Here is a 17,769-nt window from a genome sequence, read left to right as displayed (position 1 = left end):
GAAGAACCTGGTGTCTTGAAAAGACGAAATTTTTCTGGAGACTTGGCTTCCCTTTGTGGAAGCGTCACCTGCGTACACAAAAATTCAGAAGTTGAACGTCTTCTTTCCTGATCAATGTGCTTGTCAGACTCCAAAGCCGTCCAGAGAATAACTGCCCGGACTAGTCCCATGGAATGGAAATTATTCAACCCGTCAATCGTCCAGATGCTGGTTATGTTAGGACGTCTCAAATAGCAAAGCTTCCATGTATGCAGCTGCGAATCGAACTGTACTTAGAGTGTCGACAATAATGCTGGATCTGAATCCTTTGCACATGAATGTGCTTAGCCGAGTCAAAAGTGAAGATAGAAATGACCTTGGTCTTACTGCAGAAATCACTACATGTGACAAAGCTACACACTTCTTTTTCCATTTATCTAGCGTTTATCGTTTGTTTTTCAAAATCAACGACTCAATGAAATGGCGCAGTGGTTCAGCGACAACTGGTGGGACATCTGGCAAGAAACAGTCAGGAGGTAGGGGGTGGGCAGGGGGGCGGAAGGGGGTATTAGATGTATCACCTGTGTACGGATGTCCTAACGAAGTACCCGTATATCTGCAGCAGCGCGCACAATTCTCAGACGTTCTTGTTGAGGATCTGATAGCTTGCTCTGATAGAAACTATGAGACAGTATCTTATAGCCTGTATTTTTGAAACACACTATTGTGCTCGTTTTATGTCTGTCGACGGCCATTATTTCTTTACCATACTTCCGGAAGAGTCAGATTTTTATTTATAGAAATGAGATGTTAAGCCACTCATGATTTGGTCCTTTAACTCCTGCAAAGTAATCTGGCGCTGTTCTGATGGTTCGACGTAGGAAGAAATCATTTCCATTGCTTCATCTATCTTTATGGATCCAGGACCTCCTTGTGTTTCTCCATTGCTGATTGGGCTGTGGAAATTACTGTGACAAAATCTATGACCCAGAGCGTCTTTGGCACAAATGATCACGTGTACGTTTCAATAATCGAGTTTCAGCAACCCTAATAACAAGATCCGTTAATTCGAGTTTCATCACTTTACGAACAATATTTTGCTTTGCCTAGGGAAGTCTGCTAAGTTACTTCCGATTAGCATCAATTTCCTCGCTACAATAACAGGAACGTTTATTAAAATCAAATACCCTCTCGTACGATTCGACGCTGATGGTGCATCGCCTTTTGCCAAAGACGATCCAGTTGGTTTTGAACTGTTGTACGTCTTCCGAAAAGCACTGTGCACTTCGACTTCAGCCAGGCCAGTTAATTACTTATGATGTGCTGCGATTTTCCATCTTTACTGGACTGTAGTAGCGTTTCCAGACCTTTATATTTCACTTTGACCACATCGCCATCTGTCAATTGCCGTCGCATATAAAACACACCTTCATACGATATGGAGCGCTGATCTTAAACTGACCGCACAACGAAAGTAAACTCAAACGAGGAACGAGAATTTTACAAGACACACGGAGTTTTCAAAGCGTCCCTCGCACAACACAGGAAGATTGGGCGCGGCAGCTAATGGAAACAATACCAAAGGAACTGAGAGGATGGCAGCTTCGGCTGTTTACATGTCAATCGAGGGAGATCTATAGATACCTCTACACCAGAAGATGGGGCAGATTTGTGTCATCCTATTGGATATGTCATTTAATTGAATAACTTTGACTCACAAAAAAAATGAAATTACTTTGGATTTAAAGTGTATAGTTCACAAAACTGAAAAACTAAATGCTTTTGTAACATGAAATTTCATGCTCTACAGCTTTATAACGTGATATTTTTCATATGGAGAAGTCGATTTTGAGTTACAGGCGTTGGAGCCTACTTTTTAGCTAAGTTGGTAAAAATGAACGAACTTTGATAACTGATTGCGGCCAAACGGCTGCATCGATTTTGGAATTTAAGTGGGTCACTCGATGCAAAATTTAAAGATCTTTCATTTTGAAACAGGTAACATTTTCAGAGTGATGCATATTATCGGAGTAATAGGCGAAAACCTGAAAAAGTGCCAAATCTTCTTGGTTTTTTTGTCTAAAAGAAGTTGTTCCCAGGGTTTCGAAGGTAGAAAACTTGACTCAATATACCCGCAACTACATAAAAAGACGCCAAAAGTAAAACCTACCTCATTTTCTGCAAGCAAAGGGCCTTTTTGTGATGCCGTTAATGGACTGTGTTAAGGTTGGTAGTGTACGCTAACAGAACACAAACGGCACGACGGCTTCAGTTTCTGTCGACAAGAGGGGTAGAGAGGGGGCGAGGAGGTGAAGCTGTCAAGTAAAACTTAACAAGATGTACCAACTTGACTTGTGCCAGCTTGTACTAATCACAAGAATCAACCAACACTAAGCATGGCATTGACAAGTTAAAGACGAAAACATTTTAAAAAATGTTCCTTACGCATGCTATAAATCCTGCGTCGTGACTACCTGCATTTTTGTCACTTTTGATATGGGTGAAACCTATTTTCCGTCCATTATGCAGCGGCAAGTCAATGCCAATATGTCTTCATTTGCGTTGCCTGTACACATGACCGTTGTACTCGTAACACTCAAAAATTACATTCTGTAAGGGGCTTTTCAAATTTATTTTCTATCCTCTCATATAGTTTAGGGTCAGTGTACATTTAAGTGTGGTTTTATCTGGCAACTCATATCTGCTGTCTAAGGCATGAACAAATTTTTTTCAAATCTTAATGGTCGGAAGCAATCATTTGTGCATGAAGAGAATCATGTTTTTGTTTTCAAAAAAAAGAAAAGAAAACGACTGGCATCATACATCTGACTTTTGCTGAAATAATTTTTTTTATATAGCTTCTCGATTTTTTTTTTTTTTTTTTTTTTTTTTTTTTTTTTTTTTTTTTTTTTTGTTGCACGGTTTACACTTGATTTAGTTCACAAGTTGGTCCTTCACCTTTCAGTTCCGTTACTAATCCATGGTTCCCTAGTATTTCACCATGCTTTATTTTTAAGTGGTCTCTTGAAATGGTCGTATTCCCTGAATGTTTATATTCCTTGTTCGAGATGATACACTTCACAAACTGGTTATTATCTCCCACTTTCTTGAAAAAATTCCACACAGGTGATTGATTTTTGCGATTCATTCTCAAAACAATAGCAAAGAATACTATTTATGCAATCCCACATAAAAAATCTTGAGACTATCGGTGGCGAGCGAGAAGTACTGATCGTTTCATGTCGGCTCATGTCGGCATCATTCGGGACACTTCATGGTGACTGTGCTATTTGTCTCACCGGTGGTAATGACTGCTATTCAACGTTGTGGCACTATAGTAGCGATAAAAACGAATAATCCTTTCGTCGTGTGACATTTAAATAATGAAATGAGTGACGGAGAAGCCATCGCTGGAACATTGTTGTCACCTGCTACGATACCCTGAAGAGCAAGAAGATTTACGGGCAGCATTCTTCCTCGTAGCATTCGAAAAATTATTAATCAGGTCGCAGAATGCTTTCAACCCAAAAAAATAAAAATGGTGACCTAATTCCACTTATTCACAAGTTTCAAACAAGGGGTTTCAACAATACCGAGCAAGAGCTTAAGAAATATCTACAGCATTATGAGTTTTTACAGAAACATTCCCGGGCATTCACCGTCAACTGTTGGCAAGGAGAAATTAGTTTTGCCTCACATCCATTGAAACATTCACATTTCGTCCTCATTACTCATAAATATGCGTAGCGATACTGTGAAAGTCGATAGTACGTAAATACAGCTATATATTTTAATGATTATGTCCTGCCATCGCACAAACAAAGAACTTGACACTCGACAGGTTGTGATTTTACTATGTTCAGTTTTGTGCGAACTGGAGCATCCTTGATGGAACGAGCTCCGCTAATCGAACACAACACAGGCAGCAGACATATGAAACGACACTTGTGCTTCGAGAAAAGTAGAAGTGACAAAGGGGAGTTGGGGTTGCGTCGATTTTTTGTATTTTCGAATCACCTAATACGTTAACATGCACAATTGAAGACACTTGTAGATACAATGAAGATTCAGAAACAGAAAAGGACAATAGCGGGTGTGTGTTATCAATAACGATAATATGCGTATTTATTTTAAAATCTTTATGCAGTAGAGTCAAAAACGCTCAACAAATTTTTAAAATGTCATTTTTCCTCTACTAGCTACTTTCTATTCGAACAGCCTTATTACTTGTGTATTCCTTCTTCCAAATAAGTATGCTCACAAATATGAATATGACAGTCTGTATAATTCGCATTCATGAAAGCATGTTATTTACGTGCGCAATTTTTAGTACAAGCGTCTGATCGCCACGAGATACGCACGACGATGAACTGTCTGTCATCACTGGAAGAAAATTAAGAAAATTGCCTCTCACACGTCCACTACCCTATAGCGGCCAATCTACTAACAATATACGATTATAAACAGCATAGGCTGACTAAGGCGCCATCATATCTGATGTTGATTAAACACCTCCATACAATATACTTACCCACTGCACACCACTCGCCATGGAGGTAACAGTAACCGACAACTGTTCGCGCGACAATTAAAGAATAATTGCATTATAAACGATCTGACTGCCAATGGATAAACCAGACTATCGATAGTGACGAGAGAGCAGACTCTATTGATTAACAGATCGTTTATATATGTATAAGTAACGCTAGTAGGTAGGTGTGTAGGCAATAAACACTGCGTAAGTATCGTAAAGTTTTGAGAAACCGCGCTCTGTTCTATGTCTGCACGAGACGTGAGCTTCAGTCGCAGTGTATTGCCTGTTATGATATGTTGTAGTTCGCGCTACACGACAGCGGAGGCGCTTCTAGTAGTCTCCTGTTCGATACGTTGGAGGCATACAACGCTGTGAATGGGGTTTCCAGTTATAAGTAATGAAATACCGACCTGTCCCACCTTCGCAGCATGGACGTGGAGTCCCACGCGCCACTGGCTATTCAAGGGTCATTGAGTAGCATGTTGAAAATTACGATTGTGCATCCATTTCTATGTCTCCGGCTACAGCGCAATCTGTGACAAAACGAAGAAAATGCGTCGGACAAAATGTATGTAGATCTAGCCGTAGAATCATAATCTGTATTAACAAACGAGGGTTCCCATTGAAGATTTCAAAGCTGCCTCCCGCAACTTACACACACGGTGGAGTGGCGGGTCGATTGTGGTATCTTTGGATGTCCCCATCCGGAACAAGAAAAGTAGGTCTTTTTTGATCCGATGTGAAGTTTTCGAGATATTTCTATGTCTTTAGCTAAATGAACACAATGTATGCCATATATCAAAGTTGCACAATAAGATTCCCATGCTGGCTTACCCATAGTTATTTACAATTCCAACGACTCACGCCTCACATTCATGTCACATTCACCCTTCATTCATTCATTCAATCATGACAATACATTAAAATCTAGATTACAGCAGTTGTCTGAAACTGAAACTATTACATATATTTTCGCTTTTTAATCACTATTCTGTTTATTCAGTTATTTTGTAATCAAGCACTCAGTTAAAGTTCTTCACTGCCATTAACCAATAATTTGTGATGGAAATTAATACACTTTGGATTTCAGATAATTTTATGTATTCCAGAAGTTGCTTCAGATTTTAAAACAGAAATTCGTGCTTTTGTTTACTATTATCATTACCAAAGTTTGTATAAAGTTTCACAATAACTGAGTTACTGGAAATGTCTTTAATAACCATCCGATTCATGTACGAGATTACGAACGCAGGAAAACCAGGTTATCAGCTTAGCGAAGGCGAGAATGAAGTGGCTTGAAGCAGCACGAAGAATACCCTCTCAAGTCTGTCACCACCTGGAACCTCCTTTCCGTACGGCAGGTGGCAGAGCTACAACGCTGGGAGGAGGCTGCACTCTGAGAGAGAGAGAGAGAGAGAGAGAGAGAGACAAAGAGAGACGCTCCTCGAAAGAGTCATTTGAATAGGAACGGAATCGGTAGATGTGATGTACATCATCAAAATTCCAGGATGGTTTTTTGTCTGTATGTGTACATCACATCTACCAAATTTTTTCCCATTCGGATCATTTCTTTGTCGTATGTTGTTTTTCCGGCTTAGAGTGTATTAGGTAAAATGTTTTGATTCTTTCGTTACTTATAGCCGCATATGTCACTTTCATATTGAAATGCTTATCTTTGCGTTAATGACATTTGTTACTGTGATATTTCGAAACTGTGTTGTTCACCACAATGAAGAATAGGAGTCCGTATCAGCTCATTTTTGATGCATGTTAGGTCACTGCATTGCAGCGTATGAAATGCAGATAACGTATCAAATTTTTCTTTAGAATTGAGAGAAGGAATATCTCTAATATTGACAAAATTGATTTCATTAATTACAGTCCCATTTGTCTTCACACACTGCAATAGTGCGAGAGTGAATTATTCATAACGTCCATTGCATTTCATAAATGATTCAAGATATCGAACGAGTTTTTGGCATATTACAGCAAGCAAAGAGAAGAATATTTTTTTGTATGGCTAATGTGTTCATTTTTCGTATTTAATAACAAAATTAACTACAGATATACCAATGGAATAATGCAATTTTTATATACCACTGACAGCTGATGGAAGAAGAAATTTTGCGGGATTCCAGCAAGTAAGTGAGACAATTAGATGTTTCTTATAATGATAATGAGCATTTTATGAGCTGTTGACTTCCGTAGTTGCTTGTTCCATTGTACACCGCAATCAGGATCCTGTTGCAACTGCTTTAGCGTTTTAGTGAGGTGAGGTTGAGTAGACTTCTCTGTCGTTTAGCAGAAGAAGCAAAACTTTACATGACAAAAAGTGAAATGTGGGCGTCATCCAAACCTGGCAACCGATGACACTAAAAATTCAAACGAAACTAAATATCCACTTCTCTTGCATGCTCTGTGGGAATCGTGCAACCCACCGTGTTTCTTCTAATAAATGGCTGGAGGAGAATCTTAGCAAACTTACAGAAAATTATTATTCGATGAACACAAATTCCCGTTTAAAAAAAAAATAAAAAAAAATAAAAAAAAAACGCTACTCTTGCGGTTGTCAGTCTGCATTTTATATTTTCTTGACTTCAGCTTTTGTCCTTTAATTTGCCGCCCAAACAGATACACTAACCTGTTGCTTTCAGTGTCTAGTTTATTAATCTAACTCCTTCAAAATCATCTGATTGAATTCGCCAAAATTTGTTTACCCTTGTTTGATTTTTATTGGTCTTCATCACATTACTCTTTTTCAAGACCTCCATTTCGTTCAATACGTTAAGTGCTTGCCGACTCTGACAGAATTTCAAGAATTTATTTTTGGTCTCTGAACTTTAATTCCCTTGCAAATTTCTATTTGCATTCCCTTATTGTTGACAGTATACACATTAAATAACACGGGAGAAGGATTATAAGCCAGTCCCATTACCTTGTCAGCTATTGCATGAACTTCGACACTTAAGAACGCTGTGGGTTCTGTACAAGTTGTAAATAACCTTTCGTTCCCTATATTTTATCACTTACAGTTTCAGAATTTGAAGGAATACATTACAGTCAAGTCTGTCAAAAGCTTTTGTCTCAATCTACAAATTCCATAAATGTGGATTTGCGTTCTTCTGTACGTCTCCGGAAACCAAACTCTCATGTCAGCCGGCCGGAGTGGCCGTGCGGTTCTAGGTGCTACAGTCTGGACCCGAGCGACCGCTACGGTCGCAGGTGCGAGTCCTGCCTCGGGCATGGATGTGTGTGATGTCCTTAGGTTAGTTAGGTTTAATTAGTTCTAAGTTCTAGGCGACTAATGACCTCAGAAGTTAAGTCGCATAGTGCTCAGAGCCATTTGAACCATTTTTTTCTCTCATGTCAGCATTTAACAGTGCATCCATAGTTCTGTAGCTAATCTGTCTTAATACTGTAAAACCATTAATTATTAAATTATGTCTTGTACGAGAGTGAACACACTCATTAACAGATATCTTGAATAACAGCCGGTTTCATGGAACGCTTAAGTAATAGTGGACCCACGCTTTCTTCTTACCAAACTAATCGATAATTACATCATTTATTCGTAGAAAAGGAATGTTCGGTCCCGTCCATTTCACAAGTTTGATGTCATGATTTAAAATATATCACTTGATGATGTGGCTTCAAAGCTACGCAATCGGTTATTAAATAAATTATTTACAAGAGCAACCATGCAATTATTACTCAGGCGTCGGCTTATTAAACTGGAGGTTCAGCAGTACACACACATGTCAGTGTCTCCCTCATGAGCATTCTGTAGCATTTTTTAACACTTAATAAAAGTTACCGAGAAATACACCAAGCGAAAATAACGAAACTTGTTCTGAATTGCTTTACAACCCTCCAAGGACGATAGTTTTTGCCCTGTGCACAACGGCGTCGACAATGAACACTTTTGTAAAACTACTGATTCTATCTGCTAGTTTATTTATGTATACTGAGAGTTTTAGAGGTCCTATTACACTCCGTGCAGCACATCCTATGTTACTTTTGCAGTTGATTAGTCGCTGTTCAGTACAACGTTGTCTTTCATATTGCACACGCTTTCTGGAATCGGTATTTTCTGACAGAGTCGCTCTTCGAAACCTCACAAGGGAACCTCCCCATCGCATTCCCCTCAGATTTAGTTATAAGTTGGCACAGTGGATAGGCATTGAAAAACTGAACACAGATCAACCGTGAAAACAGGAAGAAGTTGTGTAGAACCATGAAAAAAGTAAGCAAAATATACAAACTGAGTAGTCCATGCGCAAGATAGGCAACAGCTGCGGAACGAGAGGGCCTGGGTTCAGGTCTTCCCTCGAGTGACAAGTTTACTTTTTTTATTTTCGCAAAGTTATGATCTTTCCGTTCGTTCATTGACGTCTCTGTTCAGTGTAATAAGTTTAGTGTCCGTGTTTTGCGACCGCACCGCAAAACCGTGCGATTAGTAGACGAAAGAACGTGCCTCTCCAATGGGAACCGAAAACATTTGATCGCAAGGTCATAGGTCAACCTATTAGTCCACAGGAAAACACGTCTGATATATTCTGTACGACACTGGTGACGGCATGTGCGTCACATGACAGAAATATGTTGTCGACCCACCTAACCTGTACACTTGGCGAATGGATAAAACGATTATTCTACCTTGCCCGATTTAGGTTTTCTTGTGGATGTGATAATCACTCCCAAAAAAGTGATGAAAACATAAGAGTTTGTCACATAAACTGCAACAAATGAATGCAACAGTTTCACAGTCGCATCGGACGGACGGACGGACAGATAATAATTGTCTGAAAATAAAGAATTAAAATTTTCATTCGAGGGAAGACTTGAACGAAGGACTTCTCGTTTCGCAGCCACTCACGCTAACCATGGGACCACGGCGCTCCTGCGCTGAGATAATCCTTGATGTTGCTTGTCTTACGCGTGGACTACTCAGTTTGTATATTTTGCTTATTTTTTTCATAGTTCCACACAACTTCTTCCTGTTTTCTCTCTTGATCTGTGTTCAGTTTTTCAAGGCCTATCCACTGTGCCAACTTATAACTAAATCTGAGTGAGGTGCGATGGGGAGGTTCCCTTGTCAGAAAGTATGCGTAACATTTTCGTCTACATTGTGCGTAGAAACTCTTTTGATGTTCCCTTATAACCGCCCTGAACTTTGAGATATAAAGTGTCTCTGGCCGACAGTAGATTTATTTTGTAAGTCGTAAGTTTTTCACCTGGTTTCTTGCTATCTCCATCTACGTAAACATGGCTAATCTGTAACTGACAATTAATTACGATATTGGAGTACCTGTGTTACTCTGATTAGGATGCAAAGTTCCTTTGGACATGCATGCATGTCCAAAGGAACAGGTACTGCGGCAACCATAGCTGTTACAAAGCACGTCAAATGAATTCGCAATTGCGTATAAGGACTATCATCGGATGTAGAATGGAATGACGACAGTGACAATTTGTGCTGGACGGATAGCTTTTTGGGGTGGGTTGGCTCAAATGGCTCTGAGCACTATGCGACTTAACTTCTGAGGTCATCAGTCGCCTAGAACTTAGAACTAATTAAACCTAACTAACCTAAGGACATCACACACATCCATGCCCGAGGCAGGATTCGAACCTGCGACCGTAGCGGTCACGCGGTTCCAGACTGAAGCGCCTTTAACCGCACGGCCACACCGGCCGGCTTGGGGTGGGGGTGAGTTGTGCTCGGATAGGCAATGGGAAGGCGACCACTCGCGATAAAAGGGAGATCCGGGTTCTGGTCCCGGTCCAACACAAATTTTCACTGTCGTCATTCTATTCTACAGCTGAAGATAGTCCTTACTCGCAATTGTGAAATCATATGATGAGAGTTAATTGCCTTGCAGGGGGTTCGTCAAACCAGTTGCAGACTTTTTCTCTAAAGGTTCTATTTTTGAACAGTACGTGGGAATAGCAAACATCTAAACCCTCCCATGCGAAGTCTCATTTCCCTTATTTTATTTCGATGATTATTTCTTCCATTTAGGTGAGAGCGAATTAAATATTTTCGCATTCGGTGGAGAAAGTTGGTGACTGAAATTTCGTGAAAATATGTCGCCGCAACGAAAAACCTTTTTTTTTATTGATTGCCATCTTTTAAGTGACATCCTCCCCTCTATTTTGAGATAATGTGAAACGAGCTACCTTTCTCTGAAATTTTTCGAAGTCCTCCCCCTATCCTACCTCGTAAGAATCTCAACGGATTCCTTTTTGTCATAATGTGGGGGACATCACACTTTTTATTATTTGGAATTAACTGCAACTTTTCACACCATGCAGATACCTTGTCTAAACCATTTCACAGTTGGTTACGATCTTCTGATGACTTTACTAGACGGTAAACCACAGCGTTCCCCGGAAACAGTCTAAGACGGATACTCAGATTTTCTCCTAAATTGGTTACACAGATTAGGAACAGCAGAGGGATTTTAACACTTCCTTGGAGAACGCCAGATATCACTTCTGTTTCATTCGATGACTTCCAGTCAGTTAATACGAAATGTGAACTTTATGATGGGTATCGTGATTCCTGCATCTTTTGCTACCTTGTGGTAATCTTTCCACCTTTCATCCAACATCTTTAATCCTCTGTTCGGCATGGTCTTGTCTGTGTTCGTCTCTACTATTTCTTTCATCCATTCCTTCCTGCGTCAAATTATCTGTATGCCGTAGCTGATGTCCTAAGAATCCGTTCCTCTTCTGACAAGGATCGTCCCTAGATTTCTTTCCTCATGTATTAGTGCTTCATCTGTCCAGTTGATTATTAAAATTCTAAGATAGCTCCACATTTCAAAGCCTTTCAGGTTCTTATTCCCGGCATTTCCGACGGTCTATGTTCCACGTCGGAAGCAGTAACCTTTCAGGATCTTCTACCTCACTTTTATATGCAAATCTGACGCCAGTCCATATCTTCTGCTAAAGAAAGCTCTCTTTCTGAGCCAATCTACCTCTGATATCTTCGATTCTTCGTCCATCCTGTGTATTCTTCGTTCCTCTGTTGAACAATTTTTCTGCTTTTTCCACTACTGTGTCATTCGCAGTTTTTTTATGTTGTGCATGTCTTCATTCTATTTTACTCTCCTCTTTATAACCATCATCTTTGTTGTGTTTATGCTTTAGCCCTATTCTGTGCTAAGAATCATGTCTACTTCCTTCAAAAATCTTTCAAGCTTTCCTTACATCCAACGACAAAGATTGTATCATCGGCGAATGTTACCTTTGACACCTGTTCGCCTAGCACTTTCACCGTTCTTCCAAAAATTTCCCTTCCGTGACTTCATTTCTTCTTCCAAGTGTTAGTTGGAAAACGGCAGTGGATGATGGTTTTACTGTCACACAAATACCCAGTAACGTGCCAGCATATCTGTCATGCGGTATCAAACCGGGTCGGCACGCGGTAGAACCTCTATGTTCGTCGCCACGTTAACAACTAGTGGTAACTCATTTTACTGAAAATCTAAATTTTTTACCTGGTGCCCTGAATGTACTCATTCGCCCTTAAGCGTTACAATAAATTAGATTACAATTTCCTCGAGATTAATCCAGCTCCGCCCAAGCTTGAGAAAGTATTTCTACTCAGCTATAGTCGGAAGAACTCTGTCCTAAAATATCTCCAAACCGTTATAAAATAGCATAACTCCTTGGAAATCAATTCGAACTACAAAAACAATATTGCTTTAATTGGATTTATTAAATAGAGATGGGCCACGAAGTCAGACTCAGAAACGCTGCAGCGAGAATCAGGCGAAATATTCGTCTCGAATGTTTAAGAGAAACCTAGAAATATCGAACGGAAGGCCTACGTAGCAAGATTTTAATGCTTGTGGGGTTTGTTTCGTATCTCTTCCTCGTTGTTACACCACCTGCTAGACAGAAGATGTGACTTACGGTTTCAAACTAGTTTTTCATGTGCAAATAACTGAATTAATTCCTAACATACGGACCAATACAATTTCTTTATTACGTCTTCCGTGAGTGACAATCACTGAAAACGTAAATTCCCCTATCACACTATCTTGAAAAAGTTCATTTCATATCCGTTTTTATTTAAGTTTTATGTTCAAGGGATGTGTCTCCACTGTGCAAACACGGACCATCACATTCGCTCGAGTAAGCGAAGAAGCAACAAACCAATAAAGTTTTTGTACACAGCGGACGTCCTGCTTTATAGCGCAGTAAAGAAGTGCCTGGAATTGGCGCAACTGGCCGTAAAAACTTAACTACACATTTAGAAAACAACGAATAAACAATTACTTTCTGCAAACCTCAAAGTGTTGGCTTTGGTATAGCACATACCACCCACAGAGAAATGTTCATACATTTTCGACGTAAACCACAGTTCCCTAGAAGTTATTGTAGTTGAGTTGGGCACTCACTGTTGGAGAGGACGACAAAAGAAATATAAGTACTACGTAGAGAGTCAGCATATGATTTTTCAACCGAATCGTGCACATTACGCTACGGGCAATACGTTCTAAAACAACGACGATGGTAGAAATGCGGTGGACGCAGGAGAGATGATGCAGGCTATACATAGGAAGCTATAGAACATTAGAATTGGATACGTGACCATTTGCATGGCGTGAACGAAACTATAGAACAGAGGGCAGTGTGAATTTGCACTTTGACTGAGATTCATTGATTTTGAGATAGCTTTTCATTTACAAGGGAAGACCACGACGTTGTGATCACGGATTTACTTCAAACTTTGAACACCTAAAACAAAGTAGGTCATTAAAACAATATAGTGTGCAAGTAGTAAGATGCACTATTCTGGAAATTCCGAGAAAATCGCGAGGTAGGAGAGGAGATACTGGCAGAAGTAAAGCTGTGAGCACGGGGCATGAGTCGTGCTTGGGTAGCTCAGTTGGTAGAGCACTTGCCCGCGAAAAGCAAAGATCCCGAGTTCAACTCTCGGTCCGGCACACAGTTTTCATCTGCCAGGAAGTTTCAATTTTAGGTTAGTTTAACTGGGGAAACGAAGGAGGAATACGTGTGAATGGTTTACTTCTGAACCATCTTTTCAGCTGGAGATATATGAATAAATCCATTTCCACTTAAGGAATTGAAAATGAGCTGCTATGAGGATGATGAGCTTCATACATCCGAGGATTGGAACTAGAATTGTGGCTACTATTTATTTACAACTCGTACAAAATAGATACGTTTTTCAAAGTTTTACTGACCTTCAAAGTGGTCACCAGCATTGTGTATAAGCCGTTGCCAGCGATGTGGAAGTCACACGATACTCTTAGCAGTACCAGCTGTGTTGACAGTTCGAGCGACGCGGTCTATTGCTCGACGAATTTGTAGTAGTTCTGAAGCAAATGCCGTGAAGTGTTTCCCTAAGTTTTGAAATCGTGTTGAACTCACGAGGGCTTAAGTCAGGGGAGTGCAGTAGGTGGTATAGCAATTAGCAGCCCCATCAGTCAAACAAATCAGTAACAGCTTTCACTGTACGTGCTTGAGCATTGTCCTGCGAAATGATGGTCAGGTCCATCAGAAAGTGTCATCATATCTGTCTCTAAGCTGGTCGTAGGTTGTTTCCCAAAAATGAACAGCATAGAGACAGAAGTGATGACACGTTCTGCAGAATCTGACCATAATTTTGCAGGACAATGCTCAAGCACATACAGTGCAAGCTGTTACTGATTTATTTGACGGTTGGGGCTGCTAAGTGATATACCACCTACTGCACTCCCCTGACTTAAGCCCTCGTGAGTTCAACTCGATTTCTAAACTGAAGCAAACACTTCACAGCATTCCCTTCGGAAATGCTACAAATTATTCGGGCAATAGACCGCGCCGCTCGAACTGTCAACACAACTGGCACTACTAACAAATGGTTCAAATGGCTCTGAGCACTATGGAACTTAACATCTGAGGTCATCAGTAACCTAGAACTTAGAACTCCTTAAACCTTACTAACCTAAGGACATCACACACATCCATGCCCACGGCAGGATTCAAACCTGCGACAGTAGCGGTCGCGAGGTTCCAGACTGAAGTGCCTAGAACCGGTCGGCCACAGCGGCCGGCCACTGCTAAGAGTATCCTACAACTTCCACATCGCTGGCAACGGGATATATACAATGCTGGTGACTGCTTTGAACGACAGTAAAACTTTGAAACATGTATCTACTTTGTACGAGCTATAAATAAATAGTTGCCATTATTAAAGTTCCAACCCTCGAAGATATATTTTTCTTATCTTCAGACAATGAAACAGTTGTCTTTCCGGGAGATGAGATGTCGAAGAATGTTAGCGCTTCCTGATCTTTTTTTGTGTTTAACCCTGACGTAGGATAGCGTCATTCTGCTCTTTTGTCTTCCCTCCTTTTCATTACCACATACGTAGCACATCCCATCTCTCATAGTCTGCTGCCTTGGCTGTTCCTCACGATCTCATTCCTTAATGGCTCCTCCATATGTTGCTCCAATGGTATATTGTATCCTAAACTGTGCCCTACGAATTTGTCCTCTTCAGTTTGGATGCGCCTCCACAAAGATATGGTTTGCTATACTCTTCTCAATGCGTCTTCATTAGTACCTCTGTCTTTCCAGCTGATATTCATCATTCTTCTGTAGTATCAAATATCTCTATTTTTTCCTGCTGTCCAAGCTGACACCATTATAGGGCCACGCTCCAAATAAATGCTTTCATAATACATTTCCTCATTTCCCGACTGATGTTCTTATTGCTGAGTAAGTTTTCTCTGAAATTAAATACACTTTTGGCCTGCTTCATTCTGCTCACAGTATTTTCCAGCTTCTGCCATCCCTTGTCATTCTGATTCTAAAATATATAAATTCCTCTGTCACTTCTAACTAGTCTCTTCCAAATGGCATTCGCAGAGGTTGATGTTCTCCTTCAGTTCTGAACACTTTAGTCTTTCTCTTGTTTTTTCTCATACGGTACTGATTACAGGAAATCCTTTCCATTGTTCTGAGGACCCTTTCTGTATCTTCAACTGTTTCTGTGACGACATGTCTGTCTTACGTCTATTAATTTTGATTCCGCCTCAGTTGTTTTGCGAACTTGATCTATAGCTTCCTGATTGTAAGCACTGGACATAAGAACAGAGAGAGCACGTCCTTGTCTCACGCATTTTCTAATTTTTGCTTCTGATTCGTAATGACAATTCATAATTACAGCCACTTCGTTTTTATGGAAGCTGCGTACTACTGGAATGAAACTACGCAGTATACAGAGTGTTCGGAAATTCCAGTCACAAACTCTACGAAAGATGTCGTCCTTGTTGCCTGACAGACAGACAAATTCCGTGTCATTAATGTCTTCCTCGGCAGGAGTGGATCGGAAATGAGTTCCTATTCAAAGTACAGGGTGTATCAAAAAGAATCATCCGATTTGGCACGTCTATATTTCTGAAACTAATAAATATATGCAATGAATTTAGTTTTTTGGTGAACGGTAGACTAAAAAGGGTTTTGTTTTCATAACTTTTCATAGGTGTCCAATTTGTCCCCCTTGAGATGCACGGCATAAAATGTTCAAATGTGTGTGAATTCATAAGGGACGAAACTGATGTTGTCATTGATCCCTAGACCTACACACTACTTAAACTAACTTATTCTAAGAACAACACACGCACACCCATGCCCGAGGGGGGACTCGAACCTCCGGCGGGAGGGGCCGTGCGCTCCGTGGCATGACGCCTTAAACCAAGCGGCTTCCACGGCATACATCAATGCGGTATTCTAATTGTTCCCACACTGCAGCGAGCATGTATTGAGATACAGCTTCCACAGCTGCTGTTATGCGATGTCTCAATCCATTCATTGTTGCTGTTAATGGAGGCACATAAGCAGAGTCTTTTATAAACTCCCACAAGAAATAATCACAAACACTCAGATCCGGTGACATTGGAGGCCAGTAATGTAAGGTTGAATCATTTCGTCCAGTGCGACAAATCCATTGTTCAGTAATGCTTTGATTTGAGAATTCCCGCACTCCCATCGTATTGGTAAATGAAGTCTTTCAAATCAGTCTCCAGATGTGAGAAAAGGAAGTTCTCAAGCACATCGAGGTATGTGCTTCCTGTAACAGTATTCTCGGCAAAGAAAAGTGGACCACACACCTTTTCAAATGAGACTGCACAAAACCCATTAAATTTTGGGGAGTCCCTCTCATGTTGTACAACTTCATGTGGTTGTTTCGTACTCTGTATTCTCACATTATGACGGTTCACTTTTCAATTAAATGGAATGTTACCTCATCAATAAACACTAAGCGTGAAGGAAACTGTCATCCCCCATCTTGCCAAGAACGAAATTACAGAAGTCCACACGCTGTTGTTTGGCGCCTTCCGAAGAGCTTGCAGTAACTGATTTTTGTATGGTTTCATGTGTAAACATCACGCAACACACAATAGACGGACATCGGGGCATGTTGAGCTGTCAAGCTGCATGGCAAACGGATTTCTGCGGATCCTTGTGAACCTATGGCAGATACAGTTAATGCCTGTGTCAGACACTCGCGGACGGCCCGGCGATTTGCCTTTACACAAACAAACTGTTTCTCGGAATTGTTCCATGTCATCGTCTAATGTTCTGTGCTGTAGGAGGATCCACACCATAACCAGTACGAAAGTCTCACTGAACAGTTATTACTGAACCTCACTGCGCAAAATGTAGAACACAGAACGCTTTCTGTTACCCTGACACCATTTTTACTAGAACTAAGTGCGCGCACACTGGTGCTATCTAACGGGAATCATGGAAAACTCGACACTTTTCTCTTTCCAACAGTACGTTCTTCACGCACATATATCAAATAACATAATAGTCATGATCTTGTTAAACTGAATGTTTCTTTTTGATACACCCTGTATTATGCACTCAGTCCCCTCTACGAGTCCCAGAAGTTTGTAACTGGAATTTCCGAACATCCCGAGTATTTTAGATGGCTGACGATAGCACTGAAACATCAAGAAGAACGCTTTAATAGATCAAACTGAAATTTACCACCCGAAGAACACTGTGGAACAGTCGACCTGAAGGTCGGTGCGTGAGTGTGCGTACATTACTGCAATCAACGCACACGGCTGTGTGTAACAGCTCGTGTTTGCCTCGAGTAAACCTATGTCCAGACGTGTGTGTGCGTGTGTGCGTGCGTAATTCATGCGCACTCAGGTCGGCAGCGAACCGTGAGTGATTACCCGACGCTGTCCTCCATCTCCGTCGGCGTGATCCCACAGTGT

Source organism: Schistocerca serialis, chromosome 6 (assembly GCF_023864345.2).
Source record: "Schistocerca serialis cubense isolate TAMUIC-IGC-003099 chromosome 6, iqSchSeri2.2, whole genome shotgun sequence".
Classification (NCBI taxonomy): Eukaryota; Metazoa; Arthropoda; class Insecta; order Orthoptera; family Acrididae; genus Schistocerca; species Schistocerca serialis.
Note: the sequence above shows the minus strand (reverse complement) of the source record.